This window comes from Pleurodeles waltl, chromosome 11 (assembly GCF_031143425.1).
Source record: "Pleurodeles waltl isolate 20211129_DDA chromosome 11, aPleWal1.hap1.20221129, whole genome shotgun sequence".
NCBI classification, from domain to species: Eukaryota; Metazoa; Chordata; class Amphibia; order Caudata; family Salamandridae; genus Pleurodeles; species Pleurodeles waltl.
Window position 1 is genome coordinate 591,657,535 of NC_090450.1, and position 24,583 is coordinate 591,682,117.

The following is a 24,583-nucleotide window of genomic DNA, read 5'->3' on the forward strand; positions in this document are numbered from 1 at the left end:
AAGGGCCTGAACTTTCGTACACTCTGTTGAATTACATGCACTCCAGTGCTATAAATTGACATTTAAAAGTGTAGGTATTAATTCCCCAGAAGTACCTACTTGCTCCTGAGAAGTGCACTCTCCAATTAAATGCATTGCAGCAGTGCTGAGAAGTACAGGTACTCTCCATCTCAAATTAAAATAGGGCAGGTACCCAGTACCTGACAGTACCTGCCAATTTAAAATACTGTTGCACTCCGCTCCTTTGAACTCCATCTTGCAAATGACAGAGTCATGGTTCGTGTGTTTTCAGGTAATCCATCCGAAATCAAATATATCTGCTCTTGAATTATTACAGTTCGAGGTTTCTTCCACCAGAAACACAGATGATTTACCAACTTTAAATATACAATAAATCAAAAGTCTTCAACTCCAAGGGCTAAGATATTTAATATGTGCCCAAAACAAGATCAATACTAGGGCATCAGCGCTCCTACCGGGAAACCCACACGGTCTTCGGTTTCCTTCAACATCCTCGAGAGAACCCAACTGTTTCTCCCGAAAACTCATATTAACGCACCAATTTGTGTCTGTACGTACGTTTTATGTGAATGTCTAACTGTCCTAATTTCTGAACATTGTAGAGAAATGTAATTTACCCATTACGCTCACCACCACTACTTCTGGGTCTGACTTTCTTCTGCTTCTCTGGTGCCCCGCCCATTCCAGGATTTGCCCCGCCCCTACTGCGCGCTAAATTTCAAAGACTGTTCAAAACTATCGGGCCATAACGCTCTCTCAGCTTGACCTCACTTCCGTCTGTATGTGGCGGGTGCGCGGAGGCTGGAGGAAGTAGCGCTTTACACCTCTAGCACGGCGGGGCAGCTGAAAGTTAGGTGTGGTCCTAATGTCGAACTTTGATGATTTTTCTCTCTTGCGTTGACAGGCTGGTGACTATTCACAGGCTCGTTGAACCCCTTTAATTGAAAAGTAGCTGAAACAAGGGCCATGAGGGAAGGCTCGATACTGAGTACTATGATATCAGGTTATAGGGTTCGCCATATGGGTGGGATGGTGATGCATGTCGGGGGTGCGATGGTGCTGCCAGCCCATTGCAAACGATTGAGAGGGGTGGTAGTGCGCTTGGAGAGAGGCCTTGGTGAAAACTTAAGGCATTTGTAGAAAGGGGTAGGGGTAATGGGTCGGTTCTGGAAAGGCAGGTTATACTGTGCCAGTGACTCCTCCTTTAAATAGGAGCCGAGTCATTGAATATTATTTAAGTATGACAAGTCGATTTTACACGCCTGATTGGTGGTGTTTTTTTTTTTTATGTGAAACCATCTCCGATTAGTTTGGCTAAGCGTACAATAGAAGGGGCCGTGACGTCGTTTCAGTATATAACGTTTTAATGCAAGTATTATATCTTCTTAGCAAAGTGACTTGTTCAACTACGTGTTAATACAGTGTATCTGAAGCAATGAAAGGTTCAACGTCTCTTTACCTGAACTTTCGCTATTGTCGTTGCTGAAAATACATAAAAAGGATTCCATAGGAACCCACATATTGAGGATGGAGTGAGGATACGAGAAACAGTAAAAGACAATTTACAGACTTGGATCGCATAAGTATTAATTTTACAAATTCCCGCCCCCTGTAATTTTAACATGGAAGAATGCGACAGTAAAGCTGGTGAAGTTTAGGTTACTGGCCATTAAAAGGCAGCATTTCGAAACTGCTCTAGGGGACTAATGCACCTGCGTTACAGTGCATCTACTTGTATTCTGCAGCCTTAAGGAATATAATACTTTTAAATTAGGCCATGTCTGATACATTTTCTACAGCGAACTCTGTGTGTAATTTAGATCACTGTTTTGAATTGCCATAAAACAACCCAGAGGGTTAATATGCCTGTTGCGAGAGTATTGAGTGTAACCTTGTTGTATTTCCGATGTTTTATGCTGTGATTATATTATGCCGTTGTATCTTTAATATCATTGCCGTTCTCGTGCCATGTGAATTCCGATGTGCTGTACTCGAGAGCAGCTTAGTATAGTAAGCATTCTTATGTAAAACGTGTTTAGCTTTAAAGGTGTTTGCTTGTGAAGTGTACTGTTATGCTTTTAATATCGGAGTTTTCCACATGTAGCCTGTGCATCAATTGGTTGAATTTACTGCTGGCTGAATTTGGCTAATAACCAATTTTTGCAACATCCAGGGAGACCTCCCAATTAAATGGTGCATTTGGTTACGATCCTTTGAAAATTACTTGGTTGCTGTAGGTGCAGATGAATCGGAGCCTAAACGTAAAGCTGTTATTCTGTTCAGCCCCCTTGGCCAGGAAGGACAACCTGAATTTTATAATTTATCAAGAGTAGTCCCTTCAACGGATGCAGCAGGTGAACTTTGCAGAAGCTGTTGGATGCCTTGAACGAAGGTTTTTCCGAGGAACCAAGTGTTCTTGAGCGATTCAATTTCTTTTAAAGGACAGAATCTACTGATGAATCTGTGGAAGAGTTTATTTCGGCGTTAAGGTAGCTAGCGGCTGGTGCATCTCCATATACTTATTTACGTGACCAGTTTGTCTGCAGCTAAAATCCCCAAAAAACTCTTCAGCTGCAGGGATCCCTCATTAAATGAAGTACTGGATTTAGCTATGAGCATTGAACGCTCAATTGTTTCTACACATGCAGTGTCTCAAGAGTGTACTATTTCTTCTTCTTTGTCTGTGAATGCAGTTGATGAGTCTGAACATGTAGCTTTTTTTGTGTTAAGGAGAAAAGTATCAAATCTAATTTTATGAAAACTAATCAATTTTGTTTCAATTGTGGTTCCAGATCATATTTAGGCAACTTCTACATTGGCTGGCTGTGGGCAAACGTTGCACTAAGTATAAGAAACAAGGTAATTTTTAAAGTGTCTTAAAATGCACTGAAGGTACATAGCATTGAACTGGTAGACAAGTAGGATGCACTGGATTTTTCAAAGTTGGTGCTCAATTTGTAAGTCAATACTTGTGTGAATGGAAGGTTCATATACCCTGTCTGACAAGTGGTGTTGGGTGAGGCACTTACCTTTGATATCATGTATGATTAAAGAGCACCAATCACAATTATGTAAGACATCCTATTTCATTCTCATTGGAGAAAGTGGATATAAAAAACAGATGTCCATTCCATGGTGATCAGGGTATAGATATGCTTGGCTATTTTGAACAGCATGATACATGTTTGGGCAGGAGAGTGTTTACCAAAGTTTATGTTGCCATTAAGGGTAGATAGATTATTGGTGGAAGGATCTGGCCAAGTTGGGACTCATGCTTGTGCCAGGTGCTGATTTTTGTGTGAGAGTCTCAAATGTTCTCATTTGGCTTATCCAAGTTCAAGATCATTTGATGGTGGAGGGCATTTGTGAAGCTTATCATCAGCTCTTCAACAATACCATTGGGGGCATAAAGAACTGTGCATTTTATCAAACTAAAGAAATCCAGTGCCAGACACTCTAAATTCACTCTGTACCTTTGAGTGTCGGAGCGGAATTGAAGAAATTGCTTGAAAAAATGGTCAAGGATAGTATCAATAAAGAGGCTGGGTCGTCGGAGTGGGTGAGCCCCCATAGCTTTTGTCCATTTAAAAAAAAAAAAATGCCAACATCAGACTCTGCTGACCTTCGCAGTCTCAAAAAGATCATTCTTGTTGAATTTCACCCTCTGCCTAAGGTGCAAGAACTTTTAGACAACATTGGGAACGCAAGTTAGTTTTCTCTTTTGTATCTTAAGTCCATGTACTATCAAATTCCTCTGGATGAGCCCTCTCAAGACCTTACTACATTTGTCACACCATTAGGTGCCTTCAAGTTTGGAAGGGTACCATTGGGTTGGCTTCTGTAGCCAGTGTCTTCCACAGATTGATGGACACTGTCTTGCAGGGCATTGTGGGTGTGCAGGCCTTCCAAGGCGACATTCTCATCTTTGCAAGGACAATGACTGAGCATAACCAAATTTTATCTGCTGTTTGTGATAGGTTTAAAGAATTTGGCACTACCCTGTGTTCTGTCAAATATAAATTCTTTGTCCAGAACTTTGATTATTTGGGACATACAATTAGTCCTAAAGATATCTCTCCAAAATATTCACTGGTCAAGGCCATTCAGGGGGTACAGCCTTCCAGGGATAAAGACACTCTTAGATTATTTCTTGGCTTGAGTGAGTACTATTCACGATCTGTTAAAGGGTATGTATATGTGGTGCAACCTTTGAGCAATCTTTTAAGAAAATGTACTAAATACACTTGGTTGGACGAAGTTCATGAAGCCTTTCAAACTGTAACAAAGCTCATTATTTCCGCTCTGGCTCTTTCACCATTTGTCTCTGGCAGGAAGTGTATTATTACAGTGGATGCCAGGAAGTGTATTATTACAGTGGATGCCAGTAAAGTTGGGTTAGAGGCTGTATTGTCTCTGTATGCTCAGGGCAAGGAAAACAAAATTGTCTCCCTCACAGTTACTTAGTCTTCCTGAGTCACATTACAGAACAACTGAACGTAAGGCATTGGTGTGTTGATGGGCAGTGTAGAAATTTAAGAACTTCATTTGGGGCACACAGTTTGACATGTATCCGGACCACAAACCCTTGCTCCATTTGCTTAGTGGTTATGGGTCAGGAAAGGCCTATGCACGTCTAGTCAGGTTACTTTCTAAGTTACAGGAATTTGATTTTGCTCTGAAGTATATTCCTATGGGAAGAATGATTGAGCAGATTGCTTATCCAGGTTACCTATGTCAGATGAGTCTTTGACGGATGTTTTGTGAAGAGGAATTTGTTGTAGCACTGGTTGATGACATTCTACTTCACTGTAGCACATTTTCACACAGTGTGTGGGTTGAAGCTGCCTGCAAGGATGCCGTATTGACAAGATTTAATTTGTACATAAAGAATGGTTGGCCTAAGGAGAGAAGTGTGGTAGCTCCTTTTTACCCGCATGTGCAAGCTTCTGAGGAATTATCATTGGAGGATGGGGAGTTGTTACATGCTGGTCAATGTTTACCTCCTGTGTCTTTAAGAGAATTGCCCATTAAAGACATACACAAAGGTCATTTAGGAATTAGTAGTACATGTAAACCTCTCAAGCAGTTCTATTGGTTGCTGGCCCTGGAGTCTCAAGTGACTAGTTTTACTGGTGATTGTTCTAAATTTTTGGTATCTGATAAACTCTGGAGGCTGCAAAAGTTACCACTTTACAACATGCCATATCCTGAGGAAGCTTTGCAAAAGGTGGCATTAGACTTTGCAGGACCGGTTGATTTGCTCCCATCCTCATAGACGTGCATAATGGTGCTTGTGGATTATTTTTTTAAATGCGTCTTTATAGGTTGTACTGCTAATCCAAACACAGATGCCATCATAAATGTTTTGCAGAACATTTTTTACATTGAAGGAGCACCAAAGGAATTTGTGACCGATAATGGCACTCATTTTGTTTCACACAAAATGAAAGTATTGCTGAACATCAGGTTACATGCATTGAGGTAGCGCTCAACTCCCGTCCATCTAATGGTCTAGTGAAACACATGAACAGGTTTTTGAAAGAGGTGTGCAAACTGCGGTGGCAATGAGTTATGAAGTAAAATCATAAATAAAATAAAAAAAAAAAGTCTTATTTGGTTACACCTCGCAGCACTACTGGGTTTTGTTTTGCCGCACACAAAAATTCCCAGGTGCACTACCTGCCCTTACTGGAGCAGAGAATTGAATAGGAGCAAGTTTGATTATTTTTCTTCGTTTTCATCTAAAGTAGCTGATAAACGGATTTGTTTCAACTTTTTGACAGAAAACATAGTCAAATTGGTCCATTTGGTGAATGGAGATTGGATTCTGGTGAGAGTGCCTACAAGAGTGAAGAAAGGCAATTCTCAGCCCCTTAATCTGTGTGAGTGGAGAAGGCCTCCAAGGGATCAGTTTGTTTGCAGAACAAGGGTTGATGGAGCAAGAGAGATGTAATTAAGATCACAGATAAGCAAGCTAGGAAAATTCTATCTGTGAAGGGTGTTAATGCAAATTATGACTGATTTTTTGTTTTTGTTTTGGGAGATCAAGTAATCACTTCTACCCACTCTGAGTGTGTTAGGCCTGCTTTATAGGCACAGATGGTTGAAGCTGCAAGTGACGAGCTGTCCTGTGCTGATGAAATTCTGTCCTGAGCGAGTTTTACAACAGCCATGTCAAACTGTGTCATCCAAGCATGACAGAAGTGTTTGCAATGTGGGCATGCACACTAAATTTAAAGATTACTATGTATTATGAATTGTTTGCATTGTTGTTTTTTTATTTTATTGTATTTTTTGGTGGAGGTGTTGTGCCGATTTATGCCATGATTATAATGTGCCGTTGCATCTTTAATCTTATTGACGTTCTCGTGCCCCACTCAAGTTCTTGCACATGAATTCTGGTGTGCTGTACTCAAGAACAGCTTAGTGTGATAAGCATTCTTATATATGACTTGTGTAGCTTTAAAGTGGTTTGCCTCATGAAGCGTACTGTGTTATGCTTTGAATGTCCCGGGTGTAGCCTGTGCATCAGTTTGTTGACTTTACTGCTGGCTGACGGGCTCTCAGGTTGCACTAGCTGTGGGCTCCGTTGCTTTGGACTTGAATAAATGATTTTTATAAATGTAACTGCTTTCCGGAGCATCGCTTTTACCGCATATTCACCTGAAACAAACTTACAGGCCACAAAATTGTAATGAAATACAGCAGGAGCTAAACCTCCTCCTTAGTCCCTATTTTTTAATAGAACTTGTATTTAGCTTCCTGATCACCGGTTCCTGTGCTGGAAATGTGTCTGAGTGGTGTGTGCACTACCAGACATAACTTTGATTCCTGAGGTTTCAATTCAAACTTTGCTTCTTCTCCGCTTAATAAAGCATGCCTTTGATTTTGTTTTAAATTGTCACTAGCGCTAGTCTTCCCCCCTCCCGCCCCCCCAAATCAATGTTAATGCTTTGCTACATAAATGATCAATATTGATGTAATAGCATGTACAGGCCGACAGAGCTCACATCTTGATTTACCTTTTGGGCAGCTTGTGAAGTTACATGCGGAAAGCATATTTCTTTCCCTTGATGTACAGGTTATTCTTGATGCACGGTGTGGACAGTGTCCTTCAGTGCTTTCTTAGACCCCCAGATTCTAGCTTCTGGACAGGGATCATCTCAGAATCAATAAATTACTGAGTGTTCTTTAAGCATTTGAATTGGGGGTGGGATTAGACTAGACTCCATTTCTCCAAAGCTCCCTCCCGTTTGCTGTTCTGAGACATTGGACAAGTGGGGGCAACACTGCATGCTTCCCATTGTTGACATACCACATTGGGACGATTCACCTCGGTCTGTCCAGAACCTGGTTCAGGCTCAGAATAGGTACTGCAACTGTAATCCATCAAATTCTACTCTATGCCAGCAATATGTTTTGGTCTGAATGGTCAAAACAAGCTAAGACCAGTTCTGCAAATGGAAAAAAATACTTTGTAAACCAATAAATTGATTGTCGAGGTGTGGCAGCAGAAAAGGGTTGGAGTCATGAGCGGTGGAGTCACATAAAGCAGAGATTGACAGACAATGTATACTTTTTAAAAAAAATACACTGCTGCAAAGAAATTTCCTCATGCCTTAAAATAAAATCTGACCTTGTGTAATGTAATCTGGAGCCCATGTAAAGTGCTTTAAATGTCCTTGGACCAAGTTGTCAGTGGCTAAAAACTGCAAAAAAATTATTGGTCACAAAGAAGCTGCATTTTAAAATATGGGTTTAAGGTGCCTGCTGCAAATTTGTATGCCAAGCATTTTCCAGGGGATAATAATAATGGTAAGATTGCTATTGTAGTTAATGCACTTGCTGCCGAGATAGATTTGTTTTGACTCCTAAAGTGGCATAGAGGGTTTACATGCCTATTGCAAAGCACATTGTGTAGAATTGATATCATTTTGTATTTTTAAGCAGCTCGCAAGGAAGGTTAATACTTTTGACACAGATACTTTTGTTTCATAAATGGCAGTCCTTCTTGCACAGCACAGTGAGCCATGAACCGGCATCAAGGAGTGCCTGCAAACTGCACGGCATGGATTTAAAAACAATATTATTTATTCCCAGTCTTTCATTATTAGAAAGTTGCTAAAAGGGTTCCTTCAAGTATTAAAAAGTCTGATCAGTACAGATCACCCCAACCACCGAGTAACAATTTTTAAATTCTGGTTTTGTGTTTCTCCTGGCCGTGCACAAATCTCCAGGTTGTCAGAAAAAAGTATGGGCCAGCTTCAAGGAAGATGTTTCCAAAATGTTGTCTCTGCGAGTGATCAAGCCCTTTAGTAGTCCCAGGGGTAGCCAAATTGTGCTGATGCCAAGGCCAACTTGAAAGAGTGGACCCCAGTACTCAGGTTCTGCATGGACGACAGTGGACTTAATGTTGTCACTAAGACTGATGCACACCCCATTCTCAGAGATGGTGAACTCATTGACTGGTTGGGGGCTGCCATGTATATTGGCACATTGACTTGACTTCCGGTACTGGCTGATTGAACTGACTGAGGAAAAAAAGGGGAGGTCAGCAGTTTAGGTTCCGGAGTGCCACTTCCAATTTAAAGTAACGTCTTTTGGGTTCAAGAATGCTCTTGCCACCTTCCAGAAGCTCATGAGCAGGGTACTGTCTGGGCTGGAAACCTTTAGTGCAGCATATCTAGATTATATTGATTACATTAGCTTCCCATGGGAGGAACACCTGGCCAACCTCCAGAAAGTACTTCAAGCCCAGCAACATGCAGTACTGACTGTCCAGGCTAGCAAGTGCAAGATGGTGCAGGGCCCTGTAGTGTACCAGGGCGACAAAGTTGGTGGGGAATATGGGCAGTTGCTCCAGTCAAGATCCAGCCAAGCATCAATTTGGAGTCTCCCAAGCACAGCCGGGTCAGAGCTTTCGAGCGTGTAATGGAGATTTGTAAAGGGCTATAGAACCATTGTAGCTTCACCGATAAAGCTTATTTCCAAGAGGTAGCCAAAGCCGTATGGACTGAGGAGTTCTAGAAGGCCTGTGACACCATGAAGGAAGCACTGTGTAGAGCACCTGATTTTAGCTTTAAGTTTGTGGTCCAAACAGACGCTTCATAACCTGGGATTGGGGCAGTTTTATAAAAGTGGAATGATGAGTTGGAATTAACCAGTTGCCTATATTAGCAGGGGGCTCCTCCCCAGATCATAGCATTGGAGCGCCATAAAGAGTAAAGCATTTGCTTCTGTTTGGTTATCGAAGAAGTGGAGACCTTATGGTTTGGGACTCTACAGGATTCAAAGTCACCAGTCCTCCTCGATGGCTCATGCAAATGAAAGGGAAAAACCACCAAACTGTTTAGGCAGTTCTTCGCCTTACCAGGGTATACACTTTACAGCAGAACACAGACTAGGGACTGACCATGACAATGCAGATTATCTTTTCGAGTTCTTCCACTCAGATGATAAATGCCAAAAGAATGGCTGAGTTTCTCCTCACTATTCACCTGGAGGTGGGGTGGGAGGTGTGTGTGTGTGTGTGTGTGTGTGTGTGTGTGTGTGTGTGTGTATATGTGTGTGTCTGTGTGTATATATATATATTGGAAAATGGGTTATTGGTGAGGGCAGGTAGGTACCTACACTTAACAATAGGCCACTAACCTCCACTTAGGTCCAGTTAGGTCTCAGTAAATTAAACCCAGCCCAACCCTTGGTAGCTTGGCAACGAGCGACAAGGCTTAACTTAGGAGACAGAGTGTAAAGCGTTCAAATATCACAAAACAGTAATTAAATAAAACACAGGAAACAGTTTAAAAATCCAAAACCAATTTATAAAAATAGATTATATTTTTATCTTTAAAATGACACAAAAACTAATAAAATCGGATAAGGGGAACCGGAGATATGAATTTTTAAAGAATTATTGTTTCCTAGCGCCTAGAAACAAAAAGCGCCAATCTGGTCATCTGGTCGCACCTCGACCGGGGCTACAACTCCCAGAATGCACCTGGCGCAAACTCCTTTTTGGACAGCTGGGCAGTGGTCAGCTGGTCGGTTTCTTCAGGAGTTGGTGCAGGGGACTCTGGTTAGCAATTTTTCACTTGTAGCAAACCGGTAGTCCCTCCTTGAACCAGTTGAAGCCAGGCAAAGTCCTTCTTGTGGTGACGCCACAAACAGGTCAACGCAGTCTCCTCCTCCTGCTTCAACACCCTCCGCATGCTCCGTAGAATCTACAAGTGGATCCCAACGGAAACCAGAAAAACGGTGACCCAGGCCCTCGTCAGTAGCAGACTTGACTCCGGCAACGCACTCTACACAGGCATCCCAGCAAAAGACATCCAACGAGTCCAACGCATCCAGAACGCCTCCGCCCGCCTGATCCTCGACGTACCCCGCCGTTGCCACATCTCCCACCACCTGAAGGACCTCCACTGGCTCCCCGTGGACAAGAGGATCACCTTTAAAACTCCTCACCCATGCGCACAAAGCACTCCACAACGCTGGACCCGCCTACCTGAACAACAGACTCAACTTCTACATCCCCTCCCGCCAACTCCGCTCTGCCAACCTCTCCCTTGCCATCGTTTCCCGATTCCAACGCAAGACCTCCGGCGGCAGATCCTTCTCCCACCTCGCCGCCAAGACCTGGAATTCCCTCCCGACCCCCTGCGCCAGACCTGGGACCTCCTCGCCTTCAGGAGACTCTTCAAGACCTTGCTCTTCGACCAATAGCAGCTACCCCTCCCCCCTCAGCGCCTTGAAACCCTAACGGGTACGTAGCGCGCTTTAGAAATTTACTGACTGATTGATTGATTGAAGCCCAAGTGTGCAGCTGGTGCAGTCCTGAGTGCAGGTTCCAGGTGCAGGCCAGTGGTCCAGCAGGGCAGTCTTTCTTCTCCTTTGGTTTCTTCCTTGTTGGAATCTGATGGGGATCTGAGGTGTGGGTGCAGGTCTGCCAGTTTTATGCTTGCTCCTGGGTGAAAAAACAGGGGGGGTCCTGATTCTCCAATCAGGTGCAGGGTCCTTCCCCCTGTGCTGACCACTTCCTGGGAAGTGTGGCAAAAATCAATCCCAGGAGGCAACATTCTTCAAAAATCCATCATGGCCGAAAATGATTTGTGGAGGTTACATCTGGCTGAGCCCACCCACTGGTGTGGCTACAAATCACCCCTCTCCTGCCCTCTCCTAATCTAATCAAGGGGGCACCTAGTTGTCTGGGTTGCAGGATGTGGGGGTGTTGCTGGGTTGCTCCAAATGTCCTTCTCTGCCTTTGAAGACCAGTTTGGCAGCCCTCCCCCTTCCTGCCTCACCATCTGCTGAGGGGAAATTCCCTCCCACAGGCACATCTCTTTGTGTGAAGCCAGGCCACTTCACACCTCATCAAGGCAGCCTGGCCAGGCTGACAGAGGCTGGCCAATCAGGGCACAACTTCAAAAACCATGCAGGGCTGAAATTGGCAACATTTCAGGTAAAGTTTAAAACTCTTTACCTGAACAAGTTATATTAAATCCAACAACTGGAAGTTGTGGTATTTATTATAACAATTAATTTGATACCAAACTCTTTGTACCTGTCATTTAAGGGGACTTTAAAAATTAAAATAAAGTCTCCCCATTCTAGCCTATGAAGGCCATTCTCTACAATGAGGGAAAATCAAACTTGGCTGTTTTTACCTCACCAGGGCCTATAAAACTACTTTTATAAGGTCTCTGCTTATAGTTACATGGCACCCAACCCTAGGGGCACATAGGGCACACCTTAGGGGTGACTTATATGTAAAAATAAGGTAGTTTAAGACTTTGGAAGTACTTTTAATTCCAAAGTCGAATTTGCATATAAATTTAATTTAAAAGCAGCCAGCAAGGCATGCCTGCCTTTAAAATGACACTGGGCACATCAGCAGTGCACCCATGGGTGCACTACCTAAGCTGTGGTCCCTAAACCTACATGCCCTACCATATACTAGGGACTTATAGGTAGGTTAACTTAGCCAATTATAATTAGCCTAATTTGCATATCCACTTTACACAGATCACTGGCCCTGGGACTGGTAAGCAGTACCCAGGGCACAGCCAAGAGTCAGTAACCACCAGTACCTGTCCAAAAAGTGTTGGGGTGACATGGGCAAAAAGGAGGATTTTCCTAATATATATATATATATATATATATATATATATATATTTGAAAAACAAAACGGCTCTCAAAGGCACCGCGCTCCAAATTACCGGTGCTACTGCTGAGGCGAGCCAACCCGAAACAATGTTTTAAATCAAAAATTAGCAGTGCACTCCATTAAGGGTGAAAATTATGGCGTTTATTTCATATTCAACTGGAAAAATAAAACGAACGACGCGTTTCGACCGTCTGGTCTTTCTCGAGTTCGAAAAGTCTCGTTACTCTTGCAGCTTCTATTTATAGAAACAAACAGTGCTTAACAGTGCATGTTGGGACTCGTGGTTCCGAACCACTTAACCCTTCGACAAATACAACAGGCAAACAAAAGTAATGTATGTGAATATTATTACATTTCAGATAGAGGACATAAGTCAATTTATTTAAAACAACAATGTTCTAACTTCAATGACTGTAGTACCACCATGGGTTGACAAATTATCGTAAATGCATATATAAATAAATCGATATGTGTAGTAAAAAGTAAGTAATTAATAATGTATAAATTGAATTTCCAAATAAATTCTTTCATTTTTTAAAATAAACTAACCATTATTGTCGTGCTACCGAAAATAGCACAAAACTTTCTCCGAAATTAGTTGATTAATTTATATAATTATATATAACTATATCTGTTTACCAGTAAATTAATACAGCCATTGAATTGTAGAAAAGAGATACAAAGGAGTCAGTACTTAGTAATTTCAAGATAATATATATATCTCTCGCCTTATATTATAAGGGTGATAAGAGCAAATGTTAGTGTGGTAGAGTCTATACCTCCACATTAGCATTGAGTATTTTTTAAGATAAGGCTAAAACTACAAATGGACAAAGAGTTCTTCGTCATTATTCATCCCAAAGGGGACCTTAGTTTTCATCTGTATTATAAATCTTGATTCAAGTCGCCTTAACTTTTTAACTCTATCACCTCCTCTCTCATACTCAGGAATGTGATCAATACCATAGTACCTCAAAGTTCTCCAATCATTCTGTGTATGAGTTTGTAAGTGTCTAGCTGTGGCATATGTGAAGTCCTTGTAAGTGATTGCTCTTATATGTTCCAAGATTATTTTCTTTAATGCACAGATTGTGCTCCCAATATACTTGGAGCCACAATGACATTCAATTACATACACCACAAATTTTGTGTCACATGTGATCTTATGTTTAATAGCCAACTCTTGTCCGTTTGGAAATGTAACCTTTTTCAAAGATTTTCCAATTTTACAGGCTTTGCAATGATTACATTTGAAGAACCCCTTTTGGGTTTCCCCTAGCCAAGTATGTTCTTTCTCCAGACAAAAATGACTTTTAATAATCATATCCTTTATGCTGGGTGCTTTCCTATATGAAAATAAAGGCATAGGGCTTACTAGGGATCCTAAATCCGGATCCCGTTTTATAATCTGCCAATGTTTACATAAGATGTTTTTAATTAGATTACTTTCTTTGGTAAACTGCATTATCATTCTTATTGGCTCTTTTGAAATTTTCTCCTTATTTTGGAACGGGAAGACCTCTCGTTTTTTAGACTGAATTAAATTTAGATTTTTCTTGAGAATGTTCTCATTGTATCCTCGAGTTTTAAATCTCTCATACGTTTGATGACATTTTGAAAATGACTCTTTTTCACTGGAGCAAATTCTCCTCATTCTAATAAATTCACCCAAGGGTATACTGTTAATCAGAGATTTGGGATGGAAACTTCTACCATGTAGTATACTGTTACATACAGTCTCTTTTCGAAAAACTGTCGTTTCTATTTTGTCATTCTCAATATAAATCGTAATGTCTAAAAAATTGATCGTTGTTACTTATATCACAAGTAAATTTAAGACCCACTTCATTGTTATTGAGAGTATCAAAATATTCCATAAATTCCTGCCTTGAACCATTCCAAATAATAAAGAGATCATCTATGTAACAAACCCAAAGTAATGCTTTTTCAGCATAGTGCTCATTATTTTTACTCCACGCTATCTCCCTTTCCCACCAACCCATTACCAGGTTTGCATAATTTGGGGAAAATGAAATTCCCATAGCAGTACCGCATAATTGGTGATAAATTTCATGATTAAAAATGAAAACATTGTTTTTAAGACACATATCAGTCATGTCTAGTAACATTTTTGAGTGCTCTAACTCCGAAATATTTCGCTGTTTCAGAAAGTATTCACAAGCATTTAACCCAATTTCATGTCTGATTGATGTGTAAAGAGAGACTACGTCTATTGTAACCAACAAATAACTGCTATGCCAATCTAAATCTAGTAGAATTTTAAGAAGATCTCCAGAGTCCTTGATATATGAGCTTAAGGTTTTTACTATGGGAGCTAAATAAATGTCTACATAATTCGAAACTCTTTCAAATAATGAGTCACATGCAGAGACTATTGGTCTTCCCGGTGGTGATTTCAATGATTTATGAATTTTCGGCAGAAAATATATTGTTGGTAAAGTTGGATTTTCTTTTCTTAAGAAGGTGTATTCTTCACGATCAAGTAACAATTGTTGATGCCAAGTCTCCAAGTTGGTATGTAAAAGAAATGTCAACTTTTTAATAGGATTTGATGTCAACTTTTTGTATTCAATTGGATTATTCAGTTGTCTGTAAGCTTCCCTCATATAATCGGAAATATTTTGAATGACAATGTTCCCTCCTTTGTCTGCTGGTTTGATTATAATTCGATTATTTTGTGTCAAGTTTTTTAATGCCAGGTGCTCATTTTTCGTCAAATTCTCCATGTTATTTCCACGTTTTTTATTTTGTAGGCGCTCCAAATCTTCTAAAACTAATTCTGAGTATAAATCTATTTTGTTGCCTGGAGATAGAACTGGGCAAAACTTTGATTTCTCTTTTAAACCAGATGGTATGTGGTATTTGGTATTCACGTTTAATTGTTGTAGAACTTCCATTTCCGTATATTCATCATCCTGTAAATTATGAAATAAGTCAAACATTGTTTTTAAATCAGTTGCTTGATCAACAATTAATTGAATTAAAAAATGAAAGAATTTATTTGGAAATTCAATTTATACATTATTAATTACTTACTTTTTACTACACATATCGATTTATTTATATATGCATTTACGATAATTTGTCAACCCATGGTGGTACTACAGTCATTGAAGTTAGAACATTGTTGTTTTAAATAAATTGACTTATGTCCTCTATCTGAAATGTAATAATATTCACATACATTACTTTTGTTTGCCTGTTGTATTTGTCGAAGGGTTAAGTGGTTTGGAACCACGAGTCCCAACATGCACTGTTTGTTTCTATAAATAGAAGCTGCAAGAGTAACGAGACTTTTCGAACTCGAGAAAGACCAGACGGTCGAAACGCGTCGTTCGTTTTATTTTTAATTTTCCAGTTGAATATGAAATAAACGCCATAATTTTCACCCTTAATGGAGTGCACTGCTAATTTTTGATTAAAAAAAAAAAATATATATATATATATTTTACTAATTCTGCTGCTTTGGCTCTATATTGACACTGTTCTAACTAGGCCCCAGTGCATGTGGTCTGACCCCTAAAGCATATCACATTTGGGTACACTCCTAATTATCACATTTAACTTTCTTATAAGTCGCTAGTTTGTTGTGTGAAGTGTACAGACAGTCTGTAAGTTAAATGTCACTAGTGGGCTGCAGCACATCTTGTGCCACCTCTGAATTGACACTGCAAAACATGACTGCATGCCAGCCATCAGTAACAAGGCAAGACCGGATTAAACTGCAACTTCAACCTGCCATAGCAAACCTTTTGACAGACATAAACCCTCCTTTTAAATATTAATAAGTCAGCCTTAAATACCCATTAGTCTGGATGCATAATGTTTAAGAGCAGGACTTGTAAACGTTTAATGTTAACCATGTCCTTGCAGGAAAAAGGCCTAAAAAGCTATTTTCACCATAGCATGATTAATGCATCCCAAGGCTTTCCTATGAAATAGTTAAAGTTCTCTTTGCTTAACAATCAACTAAAAATTTAATTCTTGGACTTTTTAAAAGATTTATTACAAATCCAATCTATTGGTAAAGTCAGGTGTACACTAAATAGTTTACAAAACATACCTTTTTTTTTTTTAAAGTCATCTTTTGCCTGTCTAAAGAAGTCCATTTGTTTAAGTTCCAAATGTCACCCTCTAGCTTAATGGCAAATTAATGAGATGTGAACTAGGACATGTAGGAGGCTGGCCTGGCTTATAGTGGATACCCCGTGGTACTTACACCCTGTGCCAGATCCAGTTATCCCTTATTAGTAGAATAGAGGTGTTTCTAGCAGCTTAGGCTGATAGAAGGTAGCTATGGCAAAGCAGCTTAGGCTGAACTAGGAGAGATGCAAAGCTCCTGCTATACCACTTATATCATATGCACAATATCATAAGAAAATACAATACAATACACAGAGTTACTAAAAATAAAGGTACTTTATTTTTATGACAATATGCCACAAGTATCTCAGTGAGTACCCTCAGTATGAGGATGCCAAATATACACAAGATATATGTACACAATACCAAAAATATGCAGTAATAGCAAAAGGAAGTAATGCAAGCAGTGTAAGTTATATGTGCACAAACCCAAAACAGGTAACTAAGAGTCAGAAAAGTAATGCAAACAGTGTAGAATTACAATAGTTTGCAATAGGTGAACATAGGTCTAGGGGCAACACAAACCATATACTCCAAAAGTGGAATGCGAATCACGAGTGGACCCAAGACCTATGGGAGCTTGTAGAGGGTCGCTGGGACTGTAAGAAAACAGTCAGGGTGTCCAAGATACCCCACCCCAAGACCCTGAAAAGTATGAGTAAAGTACTCCCACTACCCCAAAAGGACACAGTAGTCGTGATAGGGGGATTCTGCAAAAACAACAAACACCAGCAAAGCACTGAAGACGGATTTCTGGACCTGAGGACCTGCAAGGCAAGGGGACCAAGTCCAAGATGTGCAATAGTGTCCGGTGGGGGCAGGAGCCCAGAAAACCCCGGATGAAGGTGCAAGGAAGCTGCCTCCGGATGGAAGAAACTTGCAATTCTGCAACAACGAAGAGGACTAGGAACTTCTCCTTTGGATGGAATATGTCCCACGTCACGATGAAGGTTGCAGAAGTGTTCCCACGCAGAAATACCGCAAACATGCCTTGCTAGCTGCAAGGGTCGCAGTCTGGGTTTTTGGGTGCTGCTGGGTACCAGGAAGGACCAGGATGTCACCCCTTGGAGGAGGAGACAGAGGGGGCGCTCAGCAACTCAAAGAACCCCCACAGAAGCAGGCAGCACCTGCAGAAGTACCCAAACAGGCACTTAAAAGATTTGTGAACCAGAGCTGGCTCAGAGTCACAAAGGAGGGTCCCACGACACTGGAGGCCAACTCAGAGGGCTGAGCACTGCAGGTCGGAGTGCTGGGGACCCAGGGTAGGCTATGCACAAAGGAAATCCGGGAAGAGTGCACAGGAGCCGGAGCAGCTGCAAATCACGCAGTACACAGGTTTGCAGTCTAGCGTGGGGAGGCAAGGACTTATCTCCACCAAACTTGGACTGAAGAGTCACTGGACTGTGGGAGTCACTTGGATAGAGTTCCTGTGTTCCAGGGACCACGCTCGTCAGGATGAGAGGGGATCCAGCGGACCGGTGATGCAGTCTTTTGGTGCCTGCGTTAGCAGGGGTAAGATTCCGTCGACCCACTGGAGATTTCTTCTTGGCTTCCAGTGCAGGGTGAAGGCAGGTGACCCCCAGAGCATGCACCACCAGGAAACAGTCGAGAAAGCCGGCAGGATGAGGCGCTACAATGTTGTTGGTAGTCATCTTGCTACTTTGTTGCGGTTTTGCAGGCGTCCTGGAGCAGTCAGCAGTCGATCCTTGGCAGAAGTCGAAGAGGGAAGTGCAGAGGAACTCTGGTGGGCTCTTGCATTCGTTATCTGAAGAATTCCCCAAAGCAGAGACCCTAAATAACCAGAAAAGGAGGTTTGGCTACCAAGGAAGGAGGATTGGCTACCAAGAGAGGTAAGAGCCTATCAGAGGGGGTCTCTGACGTCACCTGCTGGCACTGGCCACTCAGAGCAGTCCAGGGTGCCCCCAATAACTCTGTTTCCAAGATGGCAGAGGTCTGGGACACACTGGAGAAGCTCTGGGCACCTCCCCTGGGAGGTACTGGTCAGGGGAGTGGTCACTCCCCTTTCCTTTGTCCAGTTTCGCGCCAGAGCAGGGCTGGGGGATCCCTGAACCGGTGTAGACTGGCTTATGCAGAGATGGGCACCATCTGTGCCCATCAAAGCATTTCCAGAGGCTGGGGGAGGCTACTCCTCCCCAGCCCTTCACACCTATTTCCAAAGGGAGAGGGTGTAACACCCGCTCTCAGAGGAAATCCTTTGTTCTGCCTTCCTGGGCCAGGGCTGCTTGGACCCCAGGAGGGCAGAATCCTATCTGAGGGGTTGGCAGCAGCAGCTGCAGTGGAAACCCCGGAAAGGCAGTTTGGCAGTACCCGGGTTCTGTGCTAGAGACCCGGGAGATCATGGTATTGGGGCGACAATTCCATGATCTTAGACATGTTACATGGCCATGTTCGGAGTTACCATTGTGACGCTATACATAGGTAGTGACCTATGTATAGTGCGCACGTGTAATGGTGTCCCCGCACTCACAAAGTCCGGGCAATTTGTCCTGAAAGATGTGGGGGTACTTTGGCTAGTGCCAGGGTGCCCATTCACTAAGTAACTTGGCACCCAACCTTTACCAGGTAAAGGTTAGACATATAGGTGACTTATAAGTTACTTAAGTGCAGTGTAAAATGGCTGTGAAATAACGTGGACGTTATTTCACTCAGGCTGCAGTGGCAGGCCTGTGTAAGAATTGCCTGAGCTCCCTATGGGTGGCAAAAGAAATGCTGCAGCCCATAGGGATCTCCTGGAACCCCAATACCCTGGGTACCTCAGTACCATATACTAGGGAATTATATGGGTGTACCATTGTGCCAATGATAATTGGTAAATTTAGTCACTAGCCTGCAGTGACAAATTTAGAAAGTAGAGAGAGCATAAACACTGAGGTTCTGGTTAGCAGAGCCTCAGTGATAGTTAGGCACCACACAGGGAACACATACAGGGCACATACTATGAGCACTGGGGTCCTGCCTAGCAGGATTCCAGTGACACAGGGGCTAAAACATACATACATACAGTGAAAATGGGGGGTAACATGCCAGGCAAGATGGTACGTTCCTACAGGACAAACAGGAAATGTTGCAAAAGTGGGTAGGGTAAACCTCCTAGCTTTTTACCTGTTGGTAAGGGAGAGGGAATGAGTTGCCCCCACCTACATGCTGACACTGTGCAGAAAGGTGGCACCTCCCAGACTTCTCATCAGAACACTGCTGGATCTGTGGAAGACAAAAAAAAAGGACTGCACCTGCTGTTGAGCTTTGTGAGCAGGATCTTTTAGGGCTGGAACAGCTCCCACTTGTACCAAGGATAAAGACAAGTGTTCCAGGGGTCAGTTGGCTGACCTGTTAAGGTACAAGGACACAAACGCTGCAAGATGTCCCCTTCTGGACGAGCCTAGATAACCAGTCCTAAGTGGACCTGCCAGTAGGTTCTGTTGGAGTGAGTCCTGACCCTGCGTGAGGTTCAAGGGGACCTGAAACCTTTTGGCTGTTGCCAGTGTACTCCAGAAGCTAACCTTAAAACTTGGAAATCAGAAACTTTTTCACGGTTTTGCCTGGAGAACTGATAGAAAACCGATGTTAGACCTGACTGCCTTAGTGTGGCCATCCCCCAACGGGTTGCCTGCCTCCCTCCACTTCCTGACACGGTTTTTGCTGGTTTTAGGACTCTGTTCACTTTACCACTGCCAAATAGTGCTAAAGAGCATATGCTCTCTCCCTTAGACATGGTAACATTGGTTTATCCCCAGTTGGAATATTTGATTTATTTATAAGTCCCTAGTAAAGTGCACTACATGTGTCCAGGGCCTGTAAATTAAATGCAACTATTTGGCCTGGAGCACTGATTGTGTCACCCACATAAGTAGCCCCTTAACCATGTCTCAGGCCTGACACCTACATATTCATGTATGTGATTATTACGCCTCCCCACTAATTGCTGGTCGAGAGGTATCTGTATTAACTTCCTTGCAAATATATGTGACCCTCATTATTCAGGAGATACATATAGTCACATAAGGTCCTGATGAAGCATCACTGGATCCGTTTGGACCACCAGGATGCGAAACATGTTGACCCATGAGGGGTTAGTTTTTGGAGAATTCCCAGACTCCTCTCCTTGATATGTTCTAATTTACAAGAGTGATTGATCTTAACTTCTTGATTCACTCTTCTGATTCTAATTTTTAATCTTGGCCCTGACCGCTCATTGGGTCCAATAAAATCTACAGTCCCAGTGGCGTTTTTGAGAGTCAATTTTAACCACTAAATTTTTTTTCTGATCTCCGTTGATTCTTTAGTCACCTTTGGGGTCACGGCACCACCATATATTAAGATCTCCGGCAAAGAGCCCCCCAATCAGGGGTGGTGCCCGTCAGACATTGCAGCGCCAGTCTGACGAGGAGCAGCGCCTATGATGAAGCATGACACCCTATGGGTGTGTGAGGCCTCTTGCTCCTAGAATTTAGGACCCTGGTCACTATATTTTTTGTTGTATTGGAACAGTGTATCGCTGATCTTCCACTGCCATTGCAAAGCCTGTGTGGGCAGTTCCACTGCCACTTCGACTTGCCATTTAAAAGTACTTGCCAAGCATTAAACTCCCCTTTTTCTACATATGTCACCCCTAAGGTAGGCCCTAGGTTACGCATCGGGCAGGTAAAAGGCAGGACATATGCAGGTGTGTTTTATATGTCCTGGGAGTGGAAAACTCCTAAATTTGTTTCTCACTACTGTGAGACCTGCTCCCTTCATAAACTAGCATTAGGACTGCCCCCAAATACTCTTTGAGTGGTAGATTCTGATCAGAAAGGGGTAACCAGGTCATATTTAGTATGGCCAGAATGGTTATAGAAAATACTGCTTATTGGTGAGGTTGGATTTTGTATTACTATTTCAGAAATTCCACTTTTAGAAAGTGAGCATTTCTCTGCACTCTGTGCCTCACAGGCTGTCTCCAATCAACGTATGGGCTGGTTGACGGTTCCCTTGTGCATTTCACCCAGACAACCCCAAACACAGAACACTCAGTCACACCTGCACTCACCTGCATATTGAATGGGTTTTCCTGGGCTGGTAGGGTGAAGGGTCTGACACTTAAATTTCAAAGGCCAATGGACTGCCAAACCCCCTGTGACAGGACTGGCCTGAAAGGGGAACTTGTGAACTCCAAAACTACTCTGTGAAGTTTCCCCCACTTCAAAGACATTTTTGGGTAAATAAACTGGGGTCTGATGCCACCAGCTCAGACACTCCTGGATCTACGCCTGCATCCAAGAGGAACTGCCTGGCTGCCCTCTGGACTGCTTTGTTGAGAAGGACACTGCCTTCCCCAAAGTGCTCTCCAAGGGCTTGGAATGGGCTTGCCTCCTGTTTTCTGAAGTCTTAGGGCCAAAAACACTTCATCTCTTCAGAAAACTCCTTGTGTCGAAAATCGATGAACGCTCTGCCAAAATCAACTCAAAGCCTGCATTTCAACCGAGAAATCGTTGCACAGCTGACTGGAACAAAGCAGCCCAACTTCCTGACTAGAAATTCTACTAATTGCCTGCCTTGCGATGGAAAATTCTACACATCGCCTACCGGATTGGTGCAGCCTTGTGCCTTTTTACAGCGTGTGAAGGATTTTCCCTGCGTCATCCCTGGGCATCAAAATATCCCCCACACCGGAGTGAGGAACCAAAGTGTGCGCCGAAAAACAATGCAAACCGCTTGCAGCATGGAAAGAAATTACGCACTGTCTGTGTTGCGCCAGGAAATTCGACACAACACCCTATTTTTCTATGAATCTCCTCCTCTGCAGTCTCCGTGCATCGTTATTTTTTACGCATACCAGGTACTGTTTGTAACAAAGAGACAACTGCTTATTTCTAAGGATTAAGACTCTTAAACCTTTTAAAAGTGACATTTCAACTTGTGCTTATTGGATCTTTGTCATTAAGATCTTATTCTCAGATAAACATCTACTTTTCTTAACCTGTGTGGTGTATTTTTGTGGTGTTTTCACTGTGTTACTGTATGATTTATTGCTCAGATACTTTACACATTGCCTTCTGAGTTAAGCCTGACTGCTCAGTGCCAAGCTACCAGAGGGTGGGTATATAATATTTTGGAGTGTCTGTGATTCACCCTGACTAGGCTTGTGGTCCCTACTTGGACATGGGTGTGTATATCTCTGCCAACTAGAGACCCCATTTCTAGCAACCGGGACCCGCCTGCCACATAATTCGGATAAAGGGTGATGCCCGGGCCAAAGATTCAGGCTGCTGGAGCTTGAAGGTTTTCTGCAGCAGCAAATCTGTTTCAGTGGGGTGCTTCAGAGATGGTATCCAGCCTCCTGGCGTCTTTTTTTTTTTTGTCTACAGGTTGCAGCCTGGCCCATGGAGGAATTCAAGCTCCAAAAAAGTAGCTACGTCCTAAGGTAGAAGTCTTCATGAGGTGAAGGTGCCAGAAGAATCTTGCCAGTGAAGCACCTTCCTTTGGTGCAAATCTGTGAGAAGGTAGCCTCTTTCTAGCCTTGTTACCCCCACTTTGGCCTGTTTGTGAGTGTATGTCAGGGTGTTTGTCACTGTTTTCACTGTCTCACTGGGATCCTGATAGCCAGGCCTCAGTGCTCATAGTGAAAACACTATGTTTTCAGTATGGTTGTTATGTGTCACTGGGATCCTGCTGGTCAGGACCCCAGTGCTCATAGGTTTGTGGCCTATATGTATGTGTCACTGGGACCCTGTCACACAGGGCCCCAGTGCTCATAGGTGTGCATGTATATGTTCCCTGTGTGGTGCCTAACTGTCTCACTGAGGCTCTGCTAACCAGAACCTCAGTGGTTATGCTCTCTCATTACTTTCAAATTGTCACTAACAGGCTAGTGACCAATTTTACCAATTTACATTGGCTTACTGGAACACCCTTATAATTCCCTAGTATATGGTACTGAGGTACCCAGGGTATTGGGGTTCCAGGAGATCCCTATGGGCTGCAGCATTTCTTTTGCCACCCATAGGGAGCTCTGACAATTCTTACACAGGCCTGCCACTGCAGCCTGAGTGAAATAACGTCCACGTTATTTCACAGCCATTTTACACTGCACTTAAGTAACTTATAAGTCACCTATATGTCTAACCTTTACCTGGTAAAGGTTAGGTGCAAAGTTACTTAGTGTGAGGGCACCCTGGCACTAGCCAAGGTGCCCCCACATTGTTCAGAGCCAATTCCCTGAACTTTGTGAGTGCGGGGACACCATTACACGCGTGCACTACATATAGGTCACTACCTATATGTAGCTTCACAATGGTAACTCCGAATATGGCCATGTAATATGTCTATGATCATGGAATTGCCCCCTCTATGCCATCCTGGCATAGTTGGCACAATCCCATGATCCCAGTGGTCTGTAGCACAGACCCTGGTACTGCCAAACTGCCCTTCCTGGGGTTTCACTGCAGCTGCTGCTGCTGCCAACCCCTCAGACAGGCATCTGCCCTCCTGGGGTCCAGCCAGGCCTGGCCCAGGATGGCAGAACAAAGAACTTCCTCTGAGAGAGGGTGTGACACCCTCTCCCTTTGGAAAATGGTGTGAAGGCAGGGGAGGAGTAGCCTCCCCCAGCCTCTGGAAATGCTTTCTTGGGCACAGATGTGCCCAATTCTGCATAAGCCAGTCTACACCGGTTCAGGGACCCCTTAGCCCCTGCTCTGGCGTGAAACTGGACAAAGGAAAGGGGAGTGACCACTCCCCTGACCTGCACCTCCCCTGGGAGGTGTCCAGAGCTCCTCCAGTGTGCTCCAGACCTCTGCCATCTTGGAAACAGAGGTGCTGCTGGCACACTGGACTGCTCTGAGTGGCCAGTGCCACCAGGTGACGTCAGAGACTCCTGCTGATAGGCTCCTTCAGGTGTTAGTAGCCTATCCTCTCTTCTAGGTAGCCAAACCCTCTTTTCTGGCTATTTAGGGTCTCTGTCTCTGGGGAAACTTCAGATAACGAATGCAAGAGCTCATCCGAGTTCCTCTGCATCTCTCTCTTCACCTTCTGATAAGGAATCGACTGCTGACCGCGCTGGAAGCCTGCAAACCTGCAACATAGTAGCAAAGACGACTACTGCAACTCTGTAACGCTGATCCTGCCGCCTTCTCGACTGGTTTCCTGCTTGTGCATGCTGTGGGGGTAGTCTGCCTCCTCTCTGCACCAGAAGCTCCGAAGAAATCTCCCGTGGGTCGACGGAATCTTCCCCCTGCA

At 43.2% G+C, this 24,583-nt stretch overlaps 1 protein-coding gene across 2 annotated transcripts in view; it reads left to right on the forward strand.

Annotated features, from left to right (window-relative positions):
- Positions 1 to 765: 765 nt before the first annotated feature.
- The window catches only part of FIGLA (folliculogenesis specific bHLH transcription factor), a 166,956-nt gene continuing 143,138 nt past the window's right edge, over positions 766 to 24,583 (forward strand). Inside the window, exon 1 of one of the 2 annotated variants that reach the window (XM_069215458.1) lies at positions 766 to 875. The gene's annotated coding sequence lies outside the window, so the exon portion shown is untranslated. The remainder of the gene's footprint in view (positions 876 to 24,583) is intronic. The other variant, XM_069215459.1, reaches the window with a different exon arrangement.